This window comes from Aquila chrysaetos, chromosome 1 (assembly GCF_900496995.4).
Source record: "Aquila chrysaetos chrysaetos chromosome 1, bAquChr1.4, whole genome shotgun sequence".
Classification (NCBI taxonomy): domain Eukaryota; kingdom Metazoa; phylum Chordata; class Aves; order Accipitriformes; family Accipitridae; genus Aquila; species Aquila chrysaetos.
Window position 1 is genome coordinate 53,844,063 of NC_044004.1, and position 13,158 is coordinate 53,857,220.

At 39.0% G+C, this 13,158-nt stretch overlaps 1 protein-coding gene across 4 annotated transcripts in view; it reads left to right on the forward strand.

Annotated features, from left to right (window-relative positions):
• Positions 1-13,158, forward strand: part of BMPR1B (bone morphogenetic protein receptor type 1B) — a 259,567-nt gene that overhangs the window by 92,820 nt on the left and 153,589 nt on the right. For all 4 annotated transcript variants that reach the window (XM_030023205.2, XM_030023212.1, XM_030023217.1 and 1 more), the window contains one exon: positions 5,950-6,011. The gene's annotated coding sequence lies outside the window, so the exon portion shown is untranslated. The remainder of the gene's footprint in view (positions 1-5,949; positions 6,012-13,158) is intronic.

Sequence of the window (13,158 nt, forward strand, 5' to 3'; positions counted from 1 at the left end):
TTGTTTGCTTGGCTGTTCATTTATTGAACTGATTTTATTCAGTAGGAGCAGCAATGATTATAGACATTCATTTCCAATAAAGATCTTATGTTACTCTGTTAAAAACAAAACCTTACCCCCCCCCCCCCCCCCCAAACCTCTTCTAAAAATTCCTATCTGAATAGAAAGTTTGAACAGCTGAAAAAAATCACAGGAATATGTGTATATGTATAGGGTGCTTTTCCAGGGAGGGAGAGGAGGTGTTGATTTGATAGGGGCCCTGATATCTTCAGAGGAAACCTAAAACAGTTGTGTGTTTAGGCACTTTGATTTTCTTTGAAATGAATCCTTTTCTCATAATTTAAAAGCAAACTGTGTATAATACAGGCTCTTAGCCAGCATGCTTACTGTCCTATGCTGGTCTTTATAGGGCAGACAGCAAATATTATACTTAGGGGACAGGATGCAAACCTTTTACTTCTATGTCAGAGCAGCATCTCCTGCAAAATAGTCCTCAAGGTGTGACCGAGACTGCCCTTGTCGTAGCATCAAACCAAGAGCACGCACCATTGCCACCCAGGGTGTGAGGTTTTAGCCGGTATTTGGAGTTGTGTTTCAGTGGACAGGTGGAAGTAATGACGACAATAAGAATGTCTTTGATGCCATATTTAGCAAGTGCTCTTTTCCTAAAGTGGGAAGATCAAACAACAGGAAGCAGTTTCCTCGCCTGTAATATGAAACTTGGCTTCGCATCCAGCACCCCGTCTGAAAAATCTGCCTCTCTTTTGCAGGGAGGAACAAACTGTTGATTTCCCTGCTGCCTGTGACTTCCCTGTTGAGTTTGCTCCTCCAGGCAAGTTCAATGCAGGAAAGACACCTGGAACCAAGTCAGCTCTTCGCCCCTTTAGGTACATCTGTACTATCACAGTTGGAAGAGCCTGAAAGCCTCCTGCCCCTCCTAGGAAGTTTATGCCTTGGCTGTGCTCAGGGCAAGCAAAGTAAATCCCCAAGTTAGGGAAATCTGGCCGTATACTGAAGGCTACTGCATTTTTGTCCCCATGAGCGATGTGCTCCAAAACCCTGATGGTTCCCATTATTGAATGTAAAGCAGAGATCACACCAGGTGGCCCAGAACTGCAGAATTTTGTCGAGTGCATCTGTCAGAGAGAGCAGAAGTGTAGCTTACTGTTCACACTGGTCTTTGAGTGGTGGCTTTCATTGTCTCAGCTGGCATTTAACAAAGAGCATTCTAATCATCCTCCATTTAGTTCAGTGGCTAATAAACACATCAACTTTGGAAAGGGTAGTGTTCGCTCATAGTCAAGCCTCCTCTAAGACACTGAGAAAGATAAACACTGAAAAGTAAGGATATCCTACTGGTCCAACTAGATGACTGTTGTCTACTTGAGAACTACTCACCTGCAGGAGTCAAATACAATAAATCTACCCTGTAGACCTGAGCCCCTCGGTTATATGTCCTTTAAAACAGGGACCCACATAGGAGGTGCCTTTTGCTCCTGCTGACTTCTCGTGTATTGTCTGTTGTCACATACTCTCTGTGCTGTAAACCTAAACCATAAGTGAATTACGAAAAGAGGCAAGAGAGAATACTCGTTCTATAAACTGAATGGAAAATTTTGGTTCCACATGTAATATTATATTTCTTTTGTGTTTATTGTGACTAAGAAAACAGTGGTAGAGGACATAGGAAATGTACCTGAGTTGTGTACATGTGGATGAGTTAATGTTTGCAGTGACTTGGAGTTGTGGACATAAGCTGGCATATGCTGTTCAAGCTTGAGTCTAGCAGTGCTGTCTTTTTTCATGCTTTTTGTATTAAAACTATGTTTGACATATCATGTTTTGGTTGAGGTGCCAGTTTGGAGTTCAGTAATGCAGCGTGTATGTATTCAGAATAACAAGGGTCAGTTTTTGCACTTCCATTTTTTTCTGCCATTGAAAGGCATCTGCTTATTAGTCTGAAACCTTCAGGGATCCCCTGCTGTCATTTTTCAGCCATGAACATCTTGCTAAAATTTATTCAAACTCAGCATTCCATATTGAGTTGCTGGCATTACTGGATTGTTCTTCCTGTTAGGACTGCTTGATCTGAACGAACAGAGTGCAGCCACCTCCCAGTGATGCCCAGCGTACCAGTGACTTGTGGTTGCAAGCATAAGGGAATAGTGCAGTGGCTACTGGCAAAGGACAACTTGGCACTTTACACTATTCATGCATTTTCTAGTGGCTGGATTTTGAAATCCTTACGTTATCCAGGAGGATGTGCAGAGACATCTCATGAATAGTGACATGTATAAACACACCAAAGTAATTATTAGGCAGTGCATATTCATGTGACTACTATAATGCTTGTAATTATGTTGAATATAGTGTTAGGTGCACATATTTGTAATATTTGAATAATGGAAAATATATTCCCTGTATTTTAATAGCTTCTTAGCTATTAAAATACTCTAGTATTTTATATACTAGAGGTATATTTGGTCTATTTTCCATAGACATAGAGGTAAACATACAGCATGCTGTTCCTCTGTTTCTTAAAGGAAAGAGCAAATATAAAGAAATTCCTCTTTTATTTATGTAGATAAGTTTCACATCCGTGGGTGGAAGGGAAAAGGCTAAAAATATTTTTATGCCTGTAAGTTGGATTTCAGTTAGCACAAGCACTATTGTGTGTGATCTCTTAATTTATGTGTGTGGCAAACTCAAAGGTGAGATGACCCAGATCTGATTGCGATCTTGTATCAGTGTAAAGCAGATGGACAGCGGCATCTCCCCATGCAGCCACGACGCTCTTGTTGGTGGAAGTCAGCCCGAGATCAGAATCTGAAAAATTTACATATTCTAGATAAGAAGGTGAAACTTTATATTTCATGTTGCTAGTTTTGAAGGAACTGTAAAAGAAGCCATGTCTCAGCTAGGTTTCTACTTGTCCTCAGTTTTCTACTATTTCTTGTGCTGTGAAGTACAAGGAAAAACTAAGCTAAGACATTAGAATAAAATAAAAGGCTATCTGGTACTTCAGAAAAGGAAACTACTCTGAACAGCCCATCTACTACTAGTGGGGCATATATCTGTGTCTCTGCAATAAAGGTACCACATGGTGCCTCATGTCCTCTCTGAGCAGGCAAAAAGGCATTTCTGAACTGAGCATGGTCATCGTCACTGGAGACAGCGTTTGTTGTTTATGGAGAGTTCTCCTCTGTGTTCAGGATGGACAATAAGTATACTAATGTGATGAACTTTTGGCCCTTTTGACTTTTTCAGGATACTGGTTTATTGTAATGGAACACTTGCATAAACTTGTGCCACATACGCCTTTTTCGGATATTGCTGGGTAAAAAGCTGCAAATTGCCAAGAACTGGCTTCTGGGGTATAAATGTGAATTTCACAAGTCTTTTTATTTAAGGTTAAATTAAAGCAAAACCAAGGGAAAGACCTCCAAGGTCTTTGTTTAAAAAAAAAAAGGAGACCAAGTGTGTTGTGAATGTTAGGCTTGTGAAGATCTTAATATAGGAAATAATGCTCTAAAAGAAACAAGGGTCTTAGCCTTTGCTCAGATGTGACGAGTATCCTTGACCTAAAGTCCAGAAGTACTAGATTTTCTTTCCAAACAGGATGTGTCTTCTGACTGTGGATGAGGAATCAGGCAAATCAGTTAGCCAGAATAAATAATAAAATGTTGCTTGGAGGCGTAAGGCAAGGTTGCAATCCAACAGGACTTTAAAATTACACAGGCTTTAAAATGAAGATAAAATAATACAACAGTACTGCAGCTGATTTTAGAATTGAGTTAGGCACTGGATTATATATCTTGTATGGTTTCAAGCAAATAACTGAAACTCTAGGCTTCTATTTCCCATACATGAATACAATGAGATAGTGTTTCTTACTTTCATTAGAGAAGTGAACATTGTTTCTTAAAAAATTCTTCTCTGATTTATTCATATTGTATGGGTTTTTTGGGTGGTGGGTGGGGGATTAAGTTATGTCGCCTTATAAGCATCTTTGTGGAAATGTTTTCATGGCACTATGGAAACAAAGATCTTCTCTTGAGTCCCAAATTAAAATTCTTGCATTGTACATTTGGGCAACTTTAATCTGTAATGTAGCTTAATGAAAAGTTATCAAGGAATATTTTAGTTATTTTATAGAGAATACTGAAGAAACAATTTTGTTTGTTTGTTTTCCTCAGGTTATTTCTACATTTAGACTGTGACACTCCATTACTGTGGATCTTATTAATGTAATCTTACATGAGTTTTTGAAACTTCCATGTAAACTATGTGTTTTTATTGCAAACAGTTGGGTTTTGGTTTTGTATTGACTGACTATATAAAATCTTCCAAATGTGTAAATATACATTTTCAAAATATTACTGAATGAACTATTTTGTAATGTCCCTGTCTTCCTCCAATTTTACCAGAGGTAACAAAAGTTATGCTAAAGGAATTAGAACTTTTTGAGACCACCTCCCATTTCTACGTCTGTGTGTGATTTTGATTGTATTGAATTCAGAGCAGAAATTAACACAGTGAAGGAATGTAGTGCAAAAGCCTGGATCTGGATGATTGGCTTTCCTCCCAGTTTTCCCACACCAACCTAGACCTTCGAGGTAGAGATCCCCCTCTCCAAAAACGAGACTCGGACAAAGTGCAAATTCTTCGTTTCCTGAAGTCTCGTTGTTTAGGCCAACAAACATGCAGGTCAACGTGCAGGTTGCAGAACCGAAATTGAACACCAGCTCAGTTTCCCTGAATCAATGAAGTGTAATTCGAGGCTTGTGGTTGCCTATCCAGCTTGGAGAACCAGCACTGAGAACAAAGGCTCGACACTGGTTCCTTCAGATATTTGAGCAGCAAAATGCTGTTACTTTACCGCTGTTCTCTTCTGCTGGCATTTGGCTCAGTGCTTCACTGTTTAGGTAGGCCAGGTGTAAATTTGTCATGATGGTTATGCCAGCAAATTCTCCTAGAACAGAGGCAGCTTGTGCTGTCCCTATGTAGGTAACTTGAAGAAGGTTAAAAAAAAACAAAAAACAAAAAAAAAAGGAAGATTTGAGCTTTGCAGGTGTTCATATAGACTGTCTCTTACAACAAAGGTTCTTGGTCTGACTGTAAGTCAGTGTCTCTAAAATCAAGTCAGCAAACAGTCCTCAGTGAACAATAAATGAAAAACTTTACGCAAGTGTGGCAGCAGATGCAGATTAAAGAGCAGTAGATGTGAAACCTAATGGTGTTTTCAGCAAGACATATAAAAGATTAAACTCATAGCTTCTGCCCTCAGTGGGCGATGGCGCATATGAATGTGTGCTGTCTTGACTTGAATGTCTTTGAAGTGTGATTGCTGCTTTTTGGATGGGGAGCCTTTTTTGGTCAGTAGAAACTCAGGCTCATAGTGTTTTGTTTAGCTGCATTTCAGGATGCTAATTAATAATTACGCTTCACAGAGTGTTCACTAGGATGTAATCAGATCTGTATTTTAAGTGTTTTTTTGTTTGCTTGTTGTTACTGAAGAGCTTATTAGATGTTGATGGAAGTTGAGTGCATCTGGGCCCAATCATGCACCTCTTCCTGAAGCACCTAATTCAATTGATTGTGTTGTTTAGTGACAAGAAATACAATGTCAGCAGGACCTTAATTTTTTAATCTATCTAACCACAACATAAGCATTGTGAGTAATGCATAGAGGTAGATCAAAACTCTTAGATCTCCATGTCTGCGCAGAAACACTGGAAAAGGAAAAAGGTGTATATACACACTCTTATTGGCATGTATATGTAATATTGTACAATTACTGCTTGGCGTGTGTCTCCATAAAAGATGTGGCTCACCATGATAATAGTTAAAATTTTATCTGTCAATTCACTCAAGTGTGATTGAATTATAATGCTCATGTTAAATGCACAATATCAAATGTAACTGATATTTCTTTCTGCTCTGTTGCAGATTACACCATCTTACTTAAACTGCGAGACAGTAATATTTCTTGAAAGTTAAGAGTTCTGCAGGTAAGGACTGATTTAAGTCATTTTCTTTCTATAAAGACCATTGCTGTTAATAAGCACCAGCATGAAGTAAATGCAGAGGACAGTTGCTGTTTGTGAACTACACTTTGAAAAGCTGAAGAAAAAATCACTTGAGATGTTCATGGTGATACAGGCTGTAGTAAACAGGCTACTTGAGAAAGACACACGTATGCACGTTTGGATGATCTTACTGTTTTGAATGCTTTGTACCTACGGTGTCTTTCAAGAAGGGATTGGTAAAGAATTGTCTTCTGACAGAAAAATGGGAGCCAGATGAGAAAGTGGCTGGAAGTAATGGGCAGCACTGACACCAGGTTTTAGCAGCTTGACTCGGGTGCAGGCTGCTTGTCATTGTCCATCTCATATTTTCAAAGAAGCATTGGTAGACCTAAACTTCATGTTCAGGAAATGTCCCTAGTCCCCTTGGGGTTATTGCTAAATAATAGCATGCCCAGCAAGCTGAGTTGTCGTTCTTTGACTGATGTCTCCCCTGGGATAAACAAGCAGTAGTTCTCCAGAGCGAAAAATCAGCAGCTCTTTGTTTAAACAGCCTGTTAAAACTCCTGCCTTGTGCTTAAGAAAAAGGATTTGAGGCTTTTCAGGAGGATTGTTGAAAGATTAAATAATTACTCTGCTCATTATGGGAAAAGCCCCAGTTTGCTGGAGATGGTGCTGTAAAGCCATATAGTCACAGCTGACATAAAAATAAAATGTGACAAGTTTTACCTTGTCACATAATGGGGTGGGGGTTGTGCTTATTTTACTTCTAATGCAGACTGGTACAATGCAGGTAAGCAGTTCATTCGACTGCAAGTAAAGGAGAGAGAAATATGTTAATTTGGTAGATGTTTACATAACATATGAAGATACCCTTTAAGTTATGAACTGTCAACCCACTTTTCTAAGGTAATGAAAATTGTGAGCTGTTCAACCTACAGACCCCTTGCCATCCTTTCAGTTTCTTCCATTTATACACATCTATTTCATCTTAGAGCTTATAAACAAAATACAGGAAGTTGTTGAAATGGATAATTAAACATTTTTCCATACAGAGATAGCTCTTCCTGACTGCACCGTATTCTGTTACCTTGCCTGAGTATCATAAAGAGCCTGAAATTGAGAAATTGTGTTGAAATTCCTTTGGGTTCGTATTCTTGGAACTTTTCCTAGAGCAATTTCACGACTTAATTTGCATTTGGTGTTAGAAAATTTATAAGACTCTGGTGCTTTGTTACTTATGCCTAGGTTTTGAAAGGAAAAAGAATGAATGCCTGTTAAGTTTAAAATAAAATTGTAGCCTTTTCTTATAAAACTGGACATGTTATCATTGAAGTGCCAGTAAGTTGCATGGAGGTATTAAGGAAATAAAAAGCTATCTGTTATCTTCCAAAGCTTATAACCTAAACAAATGAATTAAGCATAATCTTTTCTATGTTACTCTTTATTTATATAGGAACATGGTATATAAGAATTTTTAAGACTGTTAAAATGCTATTAATTTTCTCTGTTCTGTTCCAAATCTTTGTCTTGCCATGCCTGTAGAAAATGATTATTTTTCTTGCTAGATGTTAAGCAGGTTTTAAACTGAGTTTAGAAATATTTCCTTTTACAAGAAACTCTTTTTTGGTTTTTTTTGTTGTTGTTGTTGTTGTTGGCTGTTGGTTTTGAATCTTTTTAAGATTAGTAATCTATTTACCATATGTAACTACATGAAAGCAAATGCTGGTCCTGCTTTTCCAATATCCTAGTTTATTGTTTATCTGCTTGAATCTGAGTAGAAATGAGTACAAAGACGATAATAGTACCAATTTAATTGCATGGATGTATACATTGTATTTGGTTGTACATCTGCATAGATTTAAATGGCTTTACTGCTTCACACTGAAGACCTTCTGAAGGTCATTGGATTACTCCCTGCTTAAAATGTCTCCCTGGAAGAAGGGGGTACCTTAGACATCTTATATTATGTGCCTAGTCAGTTCAATCTTTTTGGGAGGAAAATGCACTGGTAAATTAAACACAGAAAGAGCCATGAGTAGGTCCATGCTTTTTCTATGTAATTCCCGCACTATTCCTTGTTTTTAGAATTATACTTGCATAATACAAAAATTTTGAGCTGGCATATGCTACATTATAGGATTCTGCCTGTAAAATGCTATAGAATACTGTCCACTCTTTTAGTAGCAGCTTTTTAGCACTTGACCATTTATAATTCAAATCAATCTTTGAAGTTTTAGTGACTACTTAATTTTTTTAATGCCCTCCCTTATGTGATGGTTGAAGTAGCTCCAGTGGGTTGTACTGGTTGTGTCTGCCACTGCTTTACCAATACAGGGAACTGTTGTACTTCAAAGGCTGTATATAAATATTTTATTTGTATATCTGCACTACCATTTATTACTGGAAAAATCAATGATAAGAAAAAGTAATAATAAGTCTGGTGCTTCATGCATTGTGCACCTGAAAAAACCATTTGAGCTTGGTTTTGTTTTGAGAAGGACTTTAACTTAATTGTGGTTATTCCACAGATATTTCTTCTGTGGAAAGAAGAAATAATAATATAATAGTAAGAAGAAATAATAACATCAAACCTAATAACTTCAGCTGAAAGCATTTTCTGCTAATATTTCACATGGAACCAATGCAGCTGAGATACGGATATGGAAATATTCAGAAAACTGTTGCCCCATGGCCTGGGCTTGAAACTACACTGATTCTTGAACTGACTCTTATGAGGCTCATAGTGAGTGGTCTCAGGGAGGACAACCACCTGAAACCTATTTCTTTTGGGTAGGGGGGACCAGGGAGGAAGAAGACAGAGGTAGGTCTCATGTGGTTTAGCTTCATAAACTGGTGTCGTAGACAGTGTCATGAGAAAAGTAGTGGCAGTCCAAGGGAAATAGAAGGAGGGTGAGGGTGGGACTGGGAGAGGAGAGCAGAGTAGTCCCTTCAGTGGCAACCCACTGTTGTCTATGCTCAGCTGTCTCATAAAACTGCTCTTTGCAAGTCGGTGAGGAATCCTCCAGTCTGCTGAGCAGGGCAGAATAAAGGGGCGAGTGTCTTACTAGTGTCAGACCCCATGAAACATCTTCATCCCTCTAGCTGCCAAGAAAAATACTCCCTGAGACTCCCTCCAGCTCAGAGCTCTTTTCAGACTCCTGTTCTTCCTCCTCCTGAATCCTTTTGGCAGATTCAATTTACGTCACACTCTGGGGATGTGATTAATTTCCTATTATTGGCCCAGTCCTGCAAACCTCTTGCACTCAAGGTTGGCAAGTGTGCATGTCGGTATAAACGAGTTCTGTTCCTGCACATTCAACCTATGGCATGTTTACTGTATGGGAAGATACACCCAAACTATGTTCGCTTTAGAATGTGAAATCTACCCTAGTAAAAGAGTGAATAAATTTACTCGGTATAGAACTTTTAAGCAGTTTTTACCATATGCCTTAGTATCATAATTTTAAATTAGATTTGCTCAAAATGGAAATCCAGATTCAAGCTGACATCATAACATATGACCTCCAGTAGCTATGAAAATTGAAAACATGAGACAAGGACATTAATCACTGAATAGTTTATAAGCTGGCCCTGAATGTTCATCTGAAATGTTAATGCTATTTTATTATATCCAATAACAGCTTAAAGTCAAAATTTATGAATACTGTGGGGTGCCGAAGATAAGGCATTCAAACTCATTTTATTGTACTCTGGCTCAAATCTTTAGAGCCTTTAGTTAAGTGCACAGAACTACTTGTATGCCTAACCATACTTTTCGTGCATGCTTTGCTTTTACTGGGACTGGAAACATGAGCAAGACAGTAAAGATCTGATTTGGCATCTAGACTTGTGTGAACTCAGAAATTTGTTTGTACATACCCAGTTGCAGGAAGAAGTGTTGAATGGCCTCAGCATGGATGTGTCTGTGAAGTTAGGGTCATTGTTTTCTGGGGGGGTTTAGTTTGCTTAGCAATTTGAATTTTGGTTTGGAGTTCTGCTAGTAATTCTTTTTTGTAGAGATAGTTGTAGCAGTAGTGTTGAATGTAGTTTAATATGGAGTATAACGAAAGCAATTTAACTTACATATGCGTAACTCACCAGGGCTGTAATCAAGCAGATCTTTTCAGATGGCTTGATGGAATTATCACTTTAAACCAATTTGTAGTTTCATTACTCTTTTGAGTCTCAACGTATTTTCACTGATTTTGTTTGTTTGTAGCTGGTATTTTACAATTAACAAGTAAAAAAATTATTTGATAGTTTGAAAAGAAAGAAATTTAAGAATGTCATATTAACTTTCATTTGAATTTTCATTACTTTCCAAACTATTCATGGCTGCTATTGAGTTGAGGGTCTCCCCTCTTGTTTTGAAGAATATAATTCTTGCTCCTTCTGCCCACCCAGTATACAAGTTAAAACTTTGCCTGTGGTATTTGTGTCCAGTTTGTTTGGGTCTCTGTATTTTTATCGAGACTTAAAAATATTAAACATGATCAGTCTTGCTTTACTTTTCCAGCTCCTGAATATGCAAAAAGCCAGCTTGAATGTTTAAAGAATGTGGGGTCAAAATATGATCTCACATTAGCAGAAGTATATGCATATTGTGCTAAGTACTTCTACATGTGTTAGGAAGACATATTTAGGCCACCATCAGAAAAAACCTTTCTAATGAAAGCCTTAGGGAGGAAGGCATAGCTTGTCAGAAATGGGAGAACATAAAGATAATTTTTGAGACATCCAGATAACAACAAAACTTACCTGTTTTCTACCACAAACCCTTCTCTTTTCAATGTACCCCAGGGGAGAGAAGCATAATGTTTGAGCAAGTTGTGCAGTTTGGAGTGATATGCAAGCAAGCTGAAGCAAGAGGTGCAAACTTGCTAGGGCCCAGGAGCAGCATCATATAAATGAAGACTATTTGATTGCTAATTACAGGTCAAATGGAGTGCCTGGACAGGACTCCCCTTAGCTGCATGCTTTAATCCCCAAGTTGGAGGTGGGGGGAAAACCCCAACAAAACACCCTTCCTAATGAGCTGAATTTTATACCTGGTGTTTAAATGTCTCACTTGTCAATGCAGAATCTTTTGCTGGGAGAGCTTCTTTGTTCCTACGTAGCTTGAGCCAGTGATTTCAAAACAGATTGAAATGCTTTTATAGGTGAAAATGAGCTTAATTGACAGTGAGCTGGTTGTGGCTTTTGTATTTTGCTTTATTGGGTAGTTCCAGTAGTAAACTGAATTTATGGAAGTAAATCTATGAAATGACCTTAATTGCCTGTTCTCAATATTTTTAAGGAACTCCACTCTTTGCCTGTTTTTATTTTAATGTAAGGTACATGGTGCAGCTTGTATACACATATTGTTTGAAGGCTTTGAATGGCTTGCCTGTCTGATCCATTTTAATAGATTCCAGCCTTTTTCCATGACATCATTATTGTAACAGACTTCCTAGAAAATATGAACAGCTGCTGTGTATTTTTTTCCTGTGTTTTATATTAAAACTGTAGCAGCTTTTCCGTTCTCTACAAATGACAGCAATAGGCTCGTCTGATGTAAAACAAAATGAAAAAAAGTAAAAGTAAGGAGCTGCAATACTGTTAACAGGCCAGTAATGTAACAGGTCCCCATGTATGAATTGTTTCATAATGCAATAAGGGATTACTTATGCTGCTGTCATACTGGTCAAAGGTTGGTCCCATTTCCTTTCCCCCTTCCCCCTGAACTAAACTGTGCATCATTAAAGATGATGAAAACAGTACTGTACTCAGCTTCCTGGCCCAGATGGCAATTTGCATGAAGAATTTTATTGTATTTTTTTTTCCTAATATCATTCTTAGGCAGACTGTGCATAGAGGTTTTAAAGTTCTTTTCAGTTCTTACAGTTCAGATCAAGGAAACTCGCTTCATTGTTTCTCTGTACATCCTGGCATTCAGGCTTGGTTTAGAGGCCACTTTACCTGGAGCCTAGAGTATTAAATAAAACTAGGAATTCATCAGTCTTGTTGGTACACCTAATTTTCTATCTGGCTCCATCTGTAAATAGCTGAAACGTGTCAAAGAATGATGTAGGCCTTTAGGTCATTATATTGCGATTTGTCTAGAATACCTCGACCGGAGTTTTAGTATCTTTTAGGTGACTTGTACAAACCAATGCTGAAGTCTGGATGTTTCATTCAGCAATAACTGCATTGGGTTTAACAAAAATAGCAGGTATAAACAAAACCTATCCTTTACATGGCTCTAGATAGAAATGTGCCACGCTGTGCAGGATAGCGAGGTGTTTGTAGGTCACTCCTGCCATCCAGCAAGCCAGGAGTTAACAGCCAACTCTGGTCTCACCTGGGTGCTCCAGCTGGACTAAGGAGACCACACTGATTGTTGATGGAACCAACTGCTGCTTAGAGAAATCTGCACAATCGCCTGTAAAGTCCAGCTTCTTGCTAGCTGGGGTGGGTTTTGCTTAATGGTTCTGCAACCAGAGCTCAACTTCAGCCAATCTTTTTCTTTTCTGTGTTCCTCTACAATTCTCTTCAGGCTTGGCACCTGTCTAGAGGATCCAAAAATCAGACTGGGCTACTGGGGAAATGCCCAACCTGTGTAATTCAGTATATGGTTTCAGTAATGCATGAGCTGTGCTGCCCCCAGGGTTGTCTCATCCCACGTGTCGTGGTTTAAGCCCAGCCAGCAACAAAGCACCACCAGGCTGCTCGCTCACTCCTTGCCACCCCGGTGGGATGGGGAGGAGAAGATATAACAAAAGACTCATGGGTCCAGACAAAGACAGGGAGGGATCACTCACCAGTTATGGTCATGGCAAAAAGCAGACTCGACTTGGGGAAAAAAAAAACCCAAATCAATTTAATTTGTTATCAATCAAATCAGAGCAGGATAATGAGAAATAAAACCAAATTTTAAAACACCTTCCCCCCACCCCTCCCTCCTTCCCAGCTCAACTCCACTCCTGAATTCTCTACCTCCTCCCCCTCAGTGGCGCAGGGGGACGGGGAATGGGGGTTGGGGTCAGTTCATCACACCTTGTCTCTGCCGCTCCCTCGTCCTCAGGGGAAGAACTCCTCACTCATCCCCTGCTCCACCGTGGGGTCCCTCCCACGGGAGACAGTCCTCCAC